We start from the raw sequence: 14,635 nt of genomic DNA on the forward strand, positions 1-14,635 counted from the left end.
GTGTGTACGTGTGTATGCGTGTGTGTGTGTGTGTGCGTGTGTGTGTGTGAGTGTGTGTGTATTGGGGCCAACGTATGGGAGGAGGGAAAGATGGGGGGGGGGGGGGAGGTGAGAAGCAGATGGGTGACGAGGGGAGGGGAAGGGATGAAGAGAGGGCGCGGTACCGACTGGCCCCTTCCTATCTCGCCCCCGCTTTGTAGTAGCCGACTTCTTGCTCTGCTTGCTTTCAATCTGCCAGGGGCGTCAACTCGCCGCGGCGAGCAGTGGCAACTCGCCCCCGAACACTCCATGCGATGAAGTCATGTTGTATTTTTAACGTTTGTCGATCAGAACAAGTTACGCACAAAAATCACACTTCTACCTGAGTTTTACAATACAAAATGTTTTATTCAAAGCCTTCCAATTTACGATTAATAAAACGAATTGAGACAAAACAAGTTAGATACATACATACACACACACATACACCACCACCCTCGTCTCGATTCCCCGTCTATGTTAAAACATTTAGTCAAAATGTAAAAATGACATTGAATACTTCCGATCATTTTCCTTACCAATTGTAAGACTTCATGTTTTAGGATAGCTTTACACCAGCGAAGACGCTCTCTCTCTCTCTCTCTCTCTCTCTCTCTCTCTCTCTCTCTCTCTCTCTCTCTCTCTCTCTCTCTCTCTCTCTCTCTCTCTCTCTCTCTCTCTCTCTCTCCCTCTCTCTCTCTCTCTCTCTCTCTCTCTCTCTCTCTCTCTCTCTCTCTCTCTCTCTCTCTCTCTCTCCACCTCAGTCTAGCTCTTATTCTCTTTCTCTGTTTTTCTCGCACATAGTGATTAATTGTGAGTGCCGGTGACAGAGACGAATTCTGATGAGCGGGGGCGTAATACCACTTACGGAAAATCAAGAGATAATTCGGGGCGAGATGGAAGGGGCGAGATAAGAACTGAGGGGCGAGATGGGAGTGGGCGAGTCGGGACGCCACCGGAGAGAGAAGTGGTAGAGCGTCTTTAATTCATGTCGCGGCAACGAGCTCAGTAGTCAAGCACCTCATACCGTCTTTCTGCTGTCTTTACAACAACACTGCAAAGTAGTAAACCAATACTCATCCCCTCACTCCCTGGTTTTATGGCCTGAATTGGGTGCAACCGCTCTGACTGCTGCACGAATGATTCATTATGTATATGCTACCCTTCATCGCCATGCCCCAAATAGGACCCGTCTTGAAACCTCACACGGTTTTCCGCAAAGAGCCTAGCGTGCCAATCTGCTTCTGGGCTTGTGAAAGAGCCGTTTGTTTGTTCCAAAACTTCAAACAAGTCGCGTGAAGCGATAGTAAAACATTTAGTCAATCTGTCGGCCTGAACCTAAAAGATCAAGACTATACAAAATAGCCAGCACCGAGATTACATGTACTAAGGCGACGCTAGCCTAAACCCGAAGACTGAGACGGGTCCAGCTCGTCTCCGCGAAGCATGCGTGCGTAACGCCTTATTAACCTATGTTCGGTAATTGTGAGTAAATTTCCAGAGTTAACATGGTTTATCTATATTTTGAGGGATGCAAGGACATGATAACGAAAAAGATGGAAAAAAGTTTGGATCGATTACTATTTTAATTTTAATTCGAATTTTGAGATGTTTAATCACCAAACTCATTGAATAATTCTTAAGCTTCCTAGCAGAAATGCAATCCTATAGTCCGGGCCTTTTTTTGAAGATTGATTGACCAAAATGTCAAACCATTTGATTGAAAAATGGGGGCGTGACAGTGTCGCCTCAACTTTCACCAAAAAGCCGGATATGACGTCATCAAAGTAATTTAACGGGAAAAAGAATTGTCTGGGGTTATCATCTGTACGAATTTGTACGTTCAGTTTCATGTAGATCGGTCCTTAAGTTTCCTCACATACATACATACATACATACATACATACATACATACATACATACATACATACATACATACATACATACATACATACATACATACATACATACATACATACATACATACATACATACATACATACATACATACATACATACATACATACATACATACATACACCACAACCCTCGTCTCGATTCCCAGTCTTTGTTAAAATATTAAAGGCACAGTAAGCCTCCCGTAAACCATCACAGAGCTCCCCGAGCGTCTACATACAGTACAAGCATACTTCCATTTGAACGCTCACCGAACGGGAACATCCTGGCTGCTTTCTGTCGAGCGTGAGAAATGTTCAAAGAATTTATTTCTCAACAACAATGGCGCCTCGTTTTGGTGCTGGACGGCTGTTATGAATATTCCCGGACAGTAAGCCTCCCGTAAACCATCACAGATACTGTCAGGCTTTTACACACAGTACAAACACCCTTCCATTTGAACGCTCACCAAACGGGAACATCCTAGGTGCCCTACGTAAAGAGCGAGCAATTTTTAAAGAATTAATTTTGCAGATTGTCTCGAACACTTGATGGACCCATCCTGAACTCAGGTCAATAATGAGTTACTTCCCTTCGGGTCTCCTTCTATCGATGTAAACTGGCGATAGCCGTTGATCGATGATTATCAGAATGTTTTTGGACCGTGGTGCGTTTTTGCGCTAGACCTAACTTTTAAAATCTAAATAATAAATTGACAGCTTGTTACACAAACATTCTTTAATCATAAAAGAATTATTTTTTCATCAAGACAAGATCCGTACAATTCGAAGTTGTGAAAGTTTGAAAAAAGAAAAGCCCGGAAGCAGGGTCACGCAAGGGTCGTAGCAGACGACGGTTTAGTGCATATCGCCGTTCCTCTCAACAGTCAAAAGCCATCGCTAGAGTTCTTGTGAACCACAGCCGTTTGTTTCGTGCATAAAAACGTGCTATTGTAGATAAGCTGACATCGAGTCGCATTCAAATGACTAACTGACGACTACATTGTGAAAAAGGGAAACTGGATCACACGGGTTCACGATGGCTCAGGGGTAAGATAAACCACGCAAAAATAAATTCTTTGAAAATTGTTCGCTCTTTACGGAGGGCACCTGGGATGTTCTCAATCGGTGAGTGTTTAAATGAAAGGGTGTTTGTACTGTGTGTAAAAGCCTGACCGTATCTGTGATGGTTTACGGGAGGCTAACTGTGCCTTTAAGTCAAAACTTACGCTACTTGTCTACTGTCATGTTATCGACTGTTTCCAAGTGTCTTGCTTTACGTTGAATCTCTTTCTCTCTCTCTGTCTCTGTCTCTGTCTGTCTCTGTCTGTCTCTGTCTCTCTCTCTCACCCTCTCTGTCTCTCTCCCTCTGTCCCTCTCTCTCTCTCTCTCTCTCTCTCTCTCTCTCTGTCTCTCTACCTCTGTCCCTCTCTGTCTCTCTGTCTCTGTCTCTGTCTCTCCGTGTCTCTCTCTCTCTCTCTCTCTCTCTCTCTCTCTCTCTCTCTCTCTCTCTCTCTCTGTCTCTCTCTCTCCCTCTCCCTCTGAGTGTCTCAGTCTCTGTCTTTCTGTATGTTTGTCTGCCTTTCTCTCTCTACCCCCTCTCTCTCACCGCACATATATCTCTCTCTCCATTCGCTCTCTCTCTCTCTCTCTCTCTCTCTCTCTCTCTCTCTCTCTCTCTCTCTCTCTCTCTCTCTCTCCCTCTCCCTCTAAGTGTCTCTCTGTCTTTCTGTATGTTTGTCTGCCTTTCTCTCTCTACCCCCTCTCTCTCACCGCACATATATCTCTCTCTCCATTCGCTTGCTCTCTCTCTCTCTTTCTCTCTCTCTCTCGCTTTCTCTTTCTATCTCTTTCTCTTTCTATCTCTCTCTCTCGGCTCTGTTTGTGTATGTGTGTGTGTGGGGGGGGGTGGGGGGTGGGGGTGGGGTGTTTGTGCGTGCGTGTGTGTGTGTGTGTGTGTGCGTGTGTCTGTCTGTCTGTGAATGTGTGTGAATGTGTGTGTGTGTGTGTTGTGTGTGTGTGTGTGTGTGTGTGTGTGTGTAAATATGTACGTGTGTGTGTATGTATATATGTTTATGTCTGCGTCTGTCTGTTTTTCTGTCGGTCTGTCTGTATCAATGTGCTCACGATTTATGAATCTTGATCTGCCCACTTCACTCCAACTTTATGTCACAAGAAAGACTATGAGAGTAATGGTAACCGGATTAAACAAGGTGTTGTAAGCGATCCAAAACATTCAGTCAATCCATTGGCCTAAAAGATTGAAACTGAACACACCAGATCCTCCTTCGCCGAGATTAGTCAATCCTAGGCTTGCCGAAACAAATCGGACGTGATATCCCTTACTGACTGGCATTGACCAAACAAGCCAAAACTGACACTAGTTTGCATAAATAGCGTTTTATTGAATTTTGTTTGTTTGTTGTATCACATTTACAATTTTAACACAACACATCTTTCATTTTTTTTTTTAACAAGGCAACCATGGTTGTGTCTGTTATTACAATTTCAATTTCAGACAGAATTTCGATTAACAAACTGATTTATAATTTTAAGTAGTTAAATGGAAATCCCTGAACACACACACACACTCACAATCAACCCCCAGTCCTATATCTCCTACACTCAGAAAAACATCATACCGGATATGCACGCTTAAAGGCACAGTAAGCCTCCCGTAAACCATCACAGACACTGTCAGGCTTTTACATACAGTACAAACACCCTTTCATTTAAACACTCACCGCTTGAGAACATCCTAGGTGCCCTCCGAAAAGAGCGAGCAATTTTCAAAGAATTTATTTTTGCGTGGTTTATCTTACCCCTAAGCCATCGTGAACCCGTGTGATCCAGTTTCCTTTTTTTTCTCACAATTTAGTCGTCAGTTTATGATTTCAATGCGACTCGCTGTAAGCTTATCTGCAATAGCACGTTATTGTCTACCTCTGAATCTAAAACGCAAACAAACGGCTGCGAGTCACACGAACTAGAGCAGTGGCGGTTATGGTTCAAGGGAACTGGCGCTATGCAGAACCGTCGTCTGCTACGAGAAGTCCATTGGAGTCGGTGTAGGCCTTAAGCTTATTTTAATCGTTTGTCCAGTATTTAATTTAATTTTTTATTTTTGTATGAACTCAAATGTTTAGTGTTCTTAGTATTGTCTTGTTAGGCTAAGTTCTATTTAATCAGAGTATGTTTGCGTGTGCTTATACCTAGTGATATTGTAAAGCGCATAGTGCTTTTAGTTATGCGCTATAGAAATCTCCTTAATAAATAAATAAATAAATAAAATGTAAGCTGTAGCCCTCACGGCGGCAAAGCCATCAGGGGCATGTGCCCATAACAAGTCGCGTAAGGCGAAAATACTACATTTAGTCAAGCTGTCGAACTCACAGAATGAAACTGAACGCACTGCATTTTTTTCACCAAAACCGTATACTCGTCAGTCCACCTCGTCAAATTTTTGTGCAACAGCTATTCCCAGTCATAATATTGCTCTACACGACTTGTTTTTATGTTTGCTTTTGTTTTGTTTTTTATTTCTCAAAGAATAAAGAGGACACTTGGCTTTTACAACCGAAGGCGAGTTCTCGTTTGTCATTTTGATTGTTAATACTTTTTTTTTATCGGACGCCAGTTTATGTAAGGATTTCAGCTCGTCTTGACACTGACTGTAGTGCTTGTAAATCATAATTTTAACGACCACTTCGTGCAGGTATGCGTTGATGAGCGGTTGCACCCATGAAAAGGTAAAAAAATTGGTACAATTTGCTATTGCCATCTCGATTTCAAGTGGCCGGCACCGACGCAATGCAACGACGTTGAAGGTTCATGTTCAAACGTGTTGATGAATGACACCACTATGACGTCCGGGGGTGCGTTGTACGTATTGTGCAAGGCATACGCACAGCTGTAGGCTTCATACATGACACTGTGTGATTTATTTCAATCACAACATGTCTGAAACTAATACACCGATACTGCTCTCTTGACGTAGCCACGGGAACGAAACTCTATACCCCACGGCACGAGGTGCTCACTGCACAGGCTTCATAAATTACACTGTGTGAATTATTTTAACTACGATATTGTCTGAAACTAATACACCGATACAGCCGCTCTCTAGACGTAGCCAAAGGGAACGAAACTTGATACCCCACAGCACTATAGGTCTCAACAAGTGTGTTTTGTTGCGGTGGTATCCTAACCAACGCTGTGATTAATTGCCCAATTCACTGCAACAGATCCGGTTGCACCGACTGTCGTTGCGACAAAACAGGATGCACTGAACTATGCAGGTCGTAAAACCAGCCAACCAATCACATACGTCTACAGTCATGTGATATGCAAATGACCACAATTTGTTTGCGTGTGTCGGCTGTTTCTCAATACTTCACCTTTTACTGCATTGCCCAAACTTGCGAAATCCTTGTTTTGTTGTGTGTGCGTTGCTCCGGGCAACTCGTTGCTAGGATAAGCAATGAGGCAAGTATAATTTGCGTATGCGAATCTACGCCATTCTCTGTCCAAGCTTCAGGTCGACGGTGACGGCTGGAGTTAGTCTTAGAAAAGTCTTTTACTCCTCTCAGACGAAGATGGGCCAAACAAAGAAATTCCTGTTGTTCTGCTTCGTCGTTTTTCTGCTTGGTAAGTATGAAAGAAAAGTTCACGCAGTTTTAAAACTCACCTAAAACGTTTTTTAGTTTTTTATATGGATGTATTGAGTATATTCCAAAAAAGATTAACTCTATTCTTTCTTTTATAGCTATTTACAGAAGTATGTTGCATGTTAGTCTATCTTGTCGTTTTTCTGCTTGGTAAACAATGTTTTACAAAAAAGTTCAATCGGTTCCAAAACTCATTGAAGCTTCTTTTTAATTGACGTTTCATAGACTAAATAAAAAAAACAGTTGAAGCTGTTTTTCTTTGCAATTTATTCACATAAAAGAGTCGACTCTTGTCCTTCCTAACCCATGCAGTTGTAACACTAATTTTAAAGCTTGTTTTCAAGCTTTTGGAGGCGGTTTTAAAACTCCTTCTTTTTCCTTGTTTTAAATCAGAGTGTTGACATGACGTAATCCAAAAGAAAAAGTTCAAACTACCTTTTCTTTACAACTATTGACAGAAATTAGTTTTCAATTCTGTTTTCCCTTTGTTTAACATTATATTACAAGTTTTGTGTGTGTGTTTTTTCAGTGCAGCTGATCTCATTAAAATATATATATATAGGTTACAACACGAGTGGTTTTTTTATATGGCTTGTATTTCAGTCAAGACCCAGCGGATGAATATCATCGGGAGACACGAGCCTCTGGCGAGTGGCTCTCGATTGATATTCCCGCTGGGTCTTGACTGAAATACAAGCCATATAAAAAACCACGAGTGTTGTAATCTGTATATCCCATTCTACCATCAAACACAAAGTGTAGACTACTAGGGGCACTGTTGCGATCTGTGCAGGGTAAAACTGTTGCCAGCGAGACTTAGCCCTTTTGCAACCTTAAACTAAGTGACCGTCGCTGAAAAAATAAAACGAATGAGTGCATCGATAAGTACGCGGTAACACTACTTTCAGACCATTTAAAAGCTTTAAGTAAAGGTTCATAAGTTGCAAGAAAGTAATGAAGTCGAATAGAAATTAATTTAGTTGAAGCGCACAATTCTTTTGTTTTGCGTTTCAGGTCGGCAGAACGGGCGAAACGGGGTTGGGACCCATTTGGCTTACTCGATTCAGAATTGATTCCACGTTGTTTTTCTCGAACGTGTGTAATTAGGCTTATTGACAGAAGCAAATTTTAGGGAACAAATATGTAGGTTTAGATTTAACCATTTGCTCCCTATTTGAAATGTATCTACGTGATAAACTGTTTTGCGAGTGTGTTTGCATGGATGAACTTAAACTGGTATGGGTATGAGGAAAACGCGACCGACACGTCTGTCACCGCTGATTGATTGCATTTTGAAGGAATATGACTGGATTACGGAAAAATATGTGGACTTACTGCAGAGCCAGGCAAAAGAGTAGACTTGCTCGCAAAACACGTGAAACAGCCGATGTTTGATAGCTGAAGGCGCACACCAAAACACACTACCGACAGATTCTCAAAAGTCGTCTGCTAACGATGCAAGGGGAGGGTACTCGTGTTTTTGTTTTGGTTCGCTAGCATCTGGTTATCTTGTAAGTTGAATGTTCGTTTTTTTCGACCTGCATTGCTTTCATAATGAAAGAAACTTTTGCTTATTGCATCTCATACATCAGATCAGTTCTGAGATTCATTTTTGCGTGCAACTGATATGGTTTTCTGAGCCGTGCAATACGATTTTAGAACTTCATACAAATGTGTCACATTGTTCGGCGCGAGGTCAAAGGTCGGGAGGAAAGTAGTCCTTTGCCCAAATCGGAATCTGCACTATCATATATTTTTTGGAGTCCATGATGTATTTATTGAGCTATAAAAATACAACATATATACCCATACTGAAGTAACAGAGACAAAGAAGGGAGGTCATGGGATATATATAGATATACCATAAACTTGTCTATTTCTTTATCGTTTTCTTCCTTAAAGGCATATGTACGCGCTCCCGTGTTTACAAAGTGTAGTTTGCCCATAATCGATGTCAAACGCACCATAAGACCATATAATGACGATATGTCACCATGCGCGGACCATAATACATGCATTACAGCTTGTTCTAGCCTCTGAAAAAGTGAGGATGTCAACAAAGCCGCGGTGTTAGCTCCCTTGCATCAACGTTACATGTGTTACCAAATCTATAAATAGGACGATCCAGATCAAAATGAAAATTAACATATCTCAACATTGAAGGGGTCCTAGACCACAATATTTTGCAAGGAACTTAATTTAGCATGTCTCCAGCTGTTGGTAAAGCAATTAGCGTGTATAGTCATCGAGTACATATGCCTTTAAAACAAGGTCTTTGGCTCTGATCGTATCATGCATATTTTTGTTCTAAAGACACGACCATTTACCCTGTCCTTTTGATTTGGTGTTGTACTTGTTGTTTAGAAGACAAGAGCCAAAAAAGAGAAGTTCTTGGTGGTTCTTCTTCTTCTTCTTCAGCGTTCCAGAAATTCTGGTGACGTGTGAGCTCGTTTGCCCATTTGGGTTCCCCACACTATACTCTGAGAGCATAGTCAGCTTCACTCCGCTTTCGTTGGGTAGGCATGCTGGTTTCGTGTTTCCATAACCCACCGAACTCTGACATGGATTACAGGATCTTTTCCGTGCGCACTTGGTCTTGTGCTTGCGTGTACACACGAAGGGGGTTAAGTCACTAAGCAGGTCTGCACATAAGTTGACCTGGGAGATCGGAAAAATCTCCACTCTTAACCCACCAGGCGGCAGCGACCGGGATTCGAACTCACGACCTCCCGATTAGGAGGCCGACGTCTTACCACCACGCCACTGTGCCCGTCGTTCTTGGTGGTTAAAATATTATGGGCGGAACAATCACCGCAATTGTTCTCAAAACTGTTTGTTTGCCAAATCCAAACCATGCTAGAGGTAGAGTGACCTATTGCAGATAATTGTTGCAATTGGAAGGGTTCATCTCCTAAAAAACATGTTTGAACATGACATTATAACGTCAAGTATGCAGAAACAGGCAGGTATCCCTTGCATATTTGTACTCACAAAAAAGTACATTACATTTTGGTTACAACTCGGACAAATCACGAATGATCGTATTCCATTAAAGTATTATGAGATGCTTTATAATGTTCATTGTAACTGAAAGAATCTTGACACCCCTGTTGTGTTTAGTTCACCGTTTGGTTTGGAAGTAAACTGCTATCAGAATTCAAATTGTACCATTCGAAATTGTATATACATAAAGAGAGAAAAAAAACCAAGCCGCGTAAGGCGAAAATACAATATTTAGTCAAGTAGCTGTCGAACTCACAGAATGAAACTTAACGCAATGCCATTTTGTCAGCAAGACCGTATACTCGTAGCATCGTCAGTCCACCGCTCATGGCAAAGGCAGTGAAATTGACAAGAAGAGCGGGGTAGTAGTTGCGCAAAGAAGGATAGCACGCTTTTCTGTACCTCTCTTTGTTTTAACTTTCTGAGCGTGTTTTTAATCCAAACATATCATATCTATATGTTTTTGGAATCAGGAACCGACAAGGAATAAGATGAAAGTGTTTTTAAATTGATTTCGACAATTTGATTTTGATAATAATTTTTATATATTTAATTTTCAGAGCTTGTTTTTAATCCGAATATAACTTGGAATCAGCAAATGATGGAGAATAAGATAAACGTAAATTTGGATCGTTTTATAAATTTTTATTTTTTTTTACAATTTTCAGATTTTTAATGACCAAAGTCATTAATTAATTTTTAAGCCACCAAGCTGAAATGCAATACCGAAGTCCGGGCTTCGTCGAAGATTACTTGACCAAAATTTCAACCAATTTGGTTGAAAAATGAGGGCGTGACAGTGCCGCCTCAACTTTCACGAAAAGCCGGATATGACGTCATCAAAGACATTTATGAAAAAAATGGAAAAAAACGTTCGGGGATTTCATACCCAGGAACTCTCATGTCAAATTTCATAAAGATCGGTCCAGTAGTTTAGTCTGAATCGCTCTACACACACACACAGACACACAGACACACACACACACACGCACATACACCACGACCCTCGTTTTGATTCCCCCTCGATGTTAAAATATTTAGTCAAAACTTGACTAAATATAACAAGTCGCGTGAGGCGAAATTACTACATTTAGTCAAGCTGTGGAACTCACAGAATGAAACTGAACGTAGTCCGACGCTAGTGCAAAAGGCAGTGAAAGTGACGAGCCTGTTTGGCGCGGTAGCGATTGCGCTGTGCTTCATAGCACGCTTTACTGTACCTCTCTTCGTTTTAACTTTCTGAGCGTGTTTTTAATCTAAACATATCATATTTATATGTTTTTGGAATCAGGAACCGACAAGGAATAAGATGAAATAGTTTTTGAATCGATTTCGGAAATTTAATTTTGATCATAATTTTTATATTTTTAATTTTCAGAGCTTGTTTTTAATCCAAATATAACATATCTATATGTTTTTGGAATCAGAAAATGACGAAGAATAAGATGAAATTGTTTTTGGATCGTTTAATAAAAACATAATTTTTATTACAAGTTTCCGATTTTTAATGACCAAACTCACTCATTAGTTGTTAAGCCACCCAGCTAAAATGCAATACCAAACCCCGGCCTTCGGCGAAGATTGCTTTGCCAAAATTTCAATCAATTTAATTGAAAAATGAGGGAGTGACAGTGCCGCCACAACTTTTACAAAAAGCCGGATATGACGTCATCAAAGGTATTTATCGAAAAAATGAAAAAAACGTCCGGGGATATCATACCCAGAAACTCTCATGTCAAATTTCATAAAGATCGGCCCAGTAGTTTAGTCTGAATCGCTCTACACACACACACACACAGACAGACAGACACACATACACCACGACCCTCGTCTCGATTCCCCCCTCTTGACTAAATGTAAAAATGAACGAGTTTTTCATGACATATAATTCTTTGAAGAGAACTTATTGTTGAAGGAGCTGGGAGCGATTTTCCAAGTCTTTGAGAGGGGGTGATTCTCTTTTGTAACAGGCAGAAAAGCTGAAGTTAGCTCGCAGACAACTGACTCTACATCATCAACAAGCGCTGAAACCTCAACCTCCAGTGACTCATCTACTGTATCCACAAGCTCCGATACGACATCTGCTGTATCCACAAGCTCCGATACGACATCTGCTGTATCCACAAGCTCCGATACGACATCTGCTGTATCCACAAGCTCCGATACGACATCTGCTGTATCCACAAGCTCCGATACGTCGAATACTGGATCCACAAGCTCCGATACGTCGAGTACTGGATCCACAAGCTCCGATACATCGAATACTGGATCCACAAGCTCAGATACGTCGAATACTGGATCCACAAGCTCAGATATGACATCTACTGACTCCAATTACACTTTGACAGACACCACTGTTGGTCTTGATTCAGCAGGTAGCGTAATCCCATTTTACTCCTTGTATCATTGTATTTGTGTCTTGTATCAACCGTGTGCAGTCGTAGAGAGGAAACGTAAGATTGAATTGAGGGAGGTGAGTGTGTGTGTGTGTGTGTGTGTGTGTGTGTGTGTGAGTCTGCGTCTGTGTCTGTTTGTGTGTGTGTGTGTGTGTGCGTGTGCGTGCGTGCGTGTGTGCGTGCGTGCGTGCGTGCGTACGTCCGTGCATGTGTGTTTACGTTTGTGTGGGCGCGTGTGTACGCGTGCGTTCGTGCGTGCTTGCGCTGATGTATCTGTGTCTCTGTGTATGTGCGCGCTTGATAGTTAGTCCTTTTATGCTACAGCAATAATAATAAATGGAAAAATAACATATAAAAAAAAGTTGATAATTAAATATACCTCTAAAGAGTGTGAGTGTGCTTGACGGTATAAGGGGGGAAGGAGAGAGAATAAAGTATCATAATGAACGCATTAACGATCTTACAAAATAGTCAGTCAGCACTAATCAAAATCTTGACTTTTTCCATGCAGCTTTCAAACCAGGGTGTTTTCTGCTGCTTCAACTGGTTGTCATGGCAATCCTCGGATGCAGCATCATGTGATCGGAACTCACCCTAAGGAGAGACCTCAAGAATGTTTTTCTCTCACCATCTCCTTCTCTACCCGACTCCATCTCTCACAGCTCTATCCCTCCTCGCTCTACCCTCCCTTTCTCCAATCACTCTCTCTCCCTCTTTGCCTTCTCTCTATCTCTGCCTCCCTCCCTCCCTGTCTGTCTCTGTCTCTGTCTCTCTCTCTCTCTGTCTCTCTCTCTCTGTCTCTCTCTCTCTCTCTCTCTCTCTGTCTGTCTGTCTCTCTGTGTGTGTGTGTGTCTCTCTCTCTCTCTCTCTCTGTAAGATTAGGCTTTGCCTAAAACCTCTATCCTTTGGTAATAAAGTTCAGTTTCAGTTTCAGTTTCAGTTTCTCTCTCTCTCTCTCTCTCTCTTTACCCTCTCTCTCTACGCTCCCTTCTCGCTCCCCGCCCCCTCCCCCTCCTCTCTCCAATGTTGCTGACGAGTTTCGGTTCAAATTACACCTTTTTTGTGTGTACATTAGCTGTGTGCATTTATAAATCACAATATATAAGTTTGGAGTTTGTGTAGGACATTGGGATATTTGACACAAAAAAACGTTTCGAACATAGGGTATAATTATTCGGATTCAGCTTGATCCAGTACATTTTGTCGTTTGATAACCTCCCTCAGAACTTTGTCTGAGTTGGCGACAGTTGAGAACAACAACCCAGGCTCACTGTCATCCCTTCAGCTTTTTCAGTAGTCAGCTTAGGCCAAAAAAAATAGTCTGTTTACGGTAACCCGACCGACCCTATTTTTTTCGCGCGACCCTAGACTTTTTTTGGCATTTGGGAAAAACAAAAAACAAAAGAATAACGTAAAAATATGGGGTTTTTTGGGGGAAAAAAAAAATCCCGACCTACCGACCCTATTTTTTTGGCCTATGTTACCGTAAACAGACCTCTTTTTTTGTGGCCTTATAGCCGGTTAACCCCCTTTGCAGTACATATACACTGGTGCCTGTATGGTTTAAGACCTTCAAGAATCCGGGGAGAAAATTAATGTTCGTCTTAACATAATATTTTCAATAAATGGAGATAAACTGACTGGACGCAGCTGAGCTTCCCTGACCTCGTGGCGACAGCCCCCGATAGAACTGCCTGGAAACGGTTTCTTCTTCCTCAGCCCCAATGTACCCCAACGACTGCCACAGTCAGGGGACTGATGATGATGATGATGATGATGATGAAACTGACAGTCCCAATAATGTCAAAGTCTGAAACAAATCAGGTCGTTTATAGAGGGAGTCTTAAAATGGAGGGTCTTAGAACAGAGGTTCCACTGTAATTGTATTGCACTGAGGATAGACGGACATGCACTAAGTCTCATCGGCCGGGTCAACGTAACATATGCCTGGAACACTAGTGTTGCTACGCACGTGCAGCTGCGCGGACATTTCGTGTGAGTATATCAGCGAAAGCTCAGCCACATACTTTCGGATGGCCACTTGATGAAAATGTTGGTTGTCCTGTTCGTCGAGTAATCTCGACCACCACAAGATGTTCCTCTTGTCAGTCGGTAGCGCCGAGAAAGTGTCGCCTTGAGAGTTTCAAATAATTGTCAGGATAGGGACCCGACTCAGGTGCTTTTAAAATGTCCTTAAGGTTTCCGTCCACGAGGCAATAACTCGCTGCAGAATGGCCAAAACAGCAATTATCTTTGTCGAAGTCGCGGCCACAAGCCAATCATCTTACATGTTTATCAATGCACTTGTGCAGCGACGCACTGCACGTAGCAGCAAATTCCATTTTTTGCAGTTTCCCGAAACTGCGGGAATTGTGAGGTACGCATTCGTACGGATAGCCATTACCCGTATGTACGCGGAGCCGTTTATACAATGACTTCTACCTCGCTTGAACCGCCGTTACAAATTAATTAAAAGGAATAGGCAGCAATTTTTTTTTCAGATGCCTTTTTGATTCCCGGCCGAACAGCCAATCGCATGCGCATTGCCACACTTTCGAAACTTTTCTGTTTGGCAAGCTAGTTTATGGGTTTCTCATTAAATGAGCTGCTACCAATGCGAGGCCCTGAAAATAAAGCCAGCTGCGTGCAGCAAAAT

General features: G+C 42.0%; 2 long non-coding RNA genes across 2 annotated transcripts; one reads left to right on the forward strand and one right to left on the reverse strand.

Annotated features, from left to right (window-relative positions):
* Nucleotides 1–6,353: 6,353 nt before the first annotated feature.
* Nucleotides 6,354–13,383, forward strand: LOC138971345 (uncharacterized). The gene is made up of 3 exons (XR_011457223.1): nucleotides 6,354–6,560; nucleotides 11,554–11,958; nucleotides 12,491–13,383. It is a non-coding gene; the product is annotated as an uncharacterized lncRNA (long non-coding RNA).
* On the reverse strand, nucleotides 13,244–14,150 carry LOC138971346 (uncharacterized). The gene is made up of 2 exons (XR_011457224.1): nucleotides 13,490–14,150; nucleotides 13,244–13,280 (listed from the first exon to the last, which is right to left on the reverse strand). It is a non-coding gene; the product is annotated as an uncharacterized lncRNA (long non-coding RNA).
* Between the last annotated feature and the right edge of the window lie 485 nt (nucleotides 14,151–14,635).

The sequence above is a fragment of the Littorina saxatilis genome, linkage group LG7 (assembly GCF_037325665.1).
Source record: "Littorina saxatilis isolate snail1 linkage group LG7, US_GU_Lsax_2.0, whole genome shotgun sequence".
Taxonomy (NCBI): Eukaryota; Metazoa; Mollusca; class Gastropoda; order Littorinimorpha; family Littorinidae; genus Littorina; species Littorina saxatilis.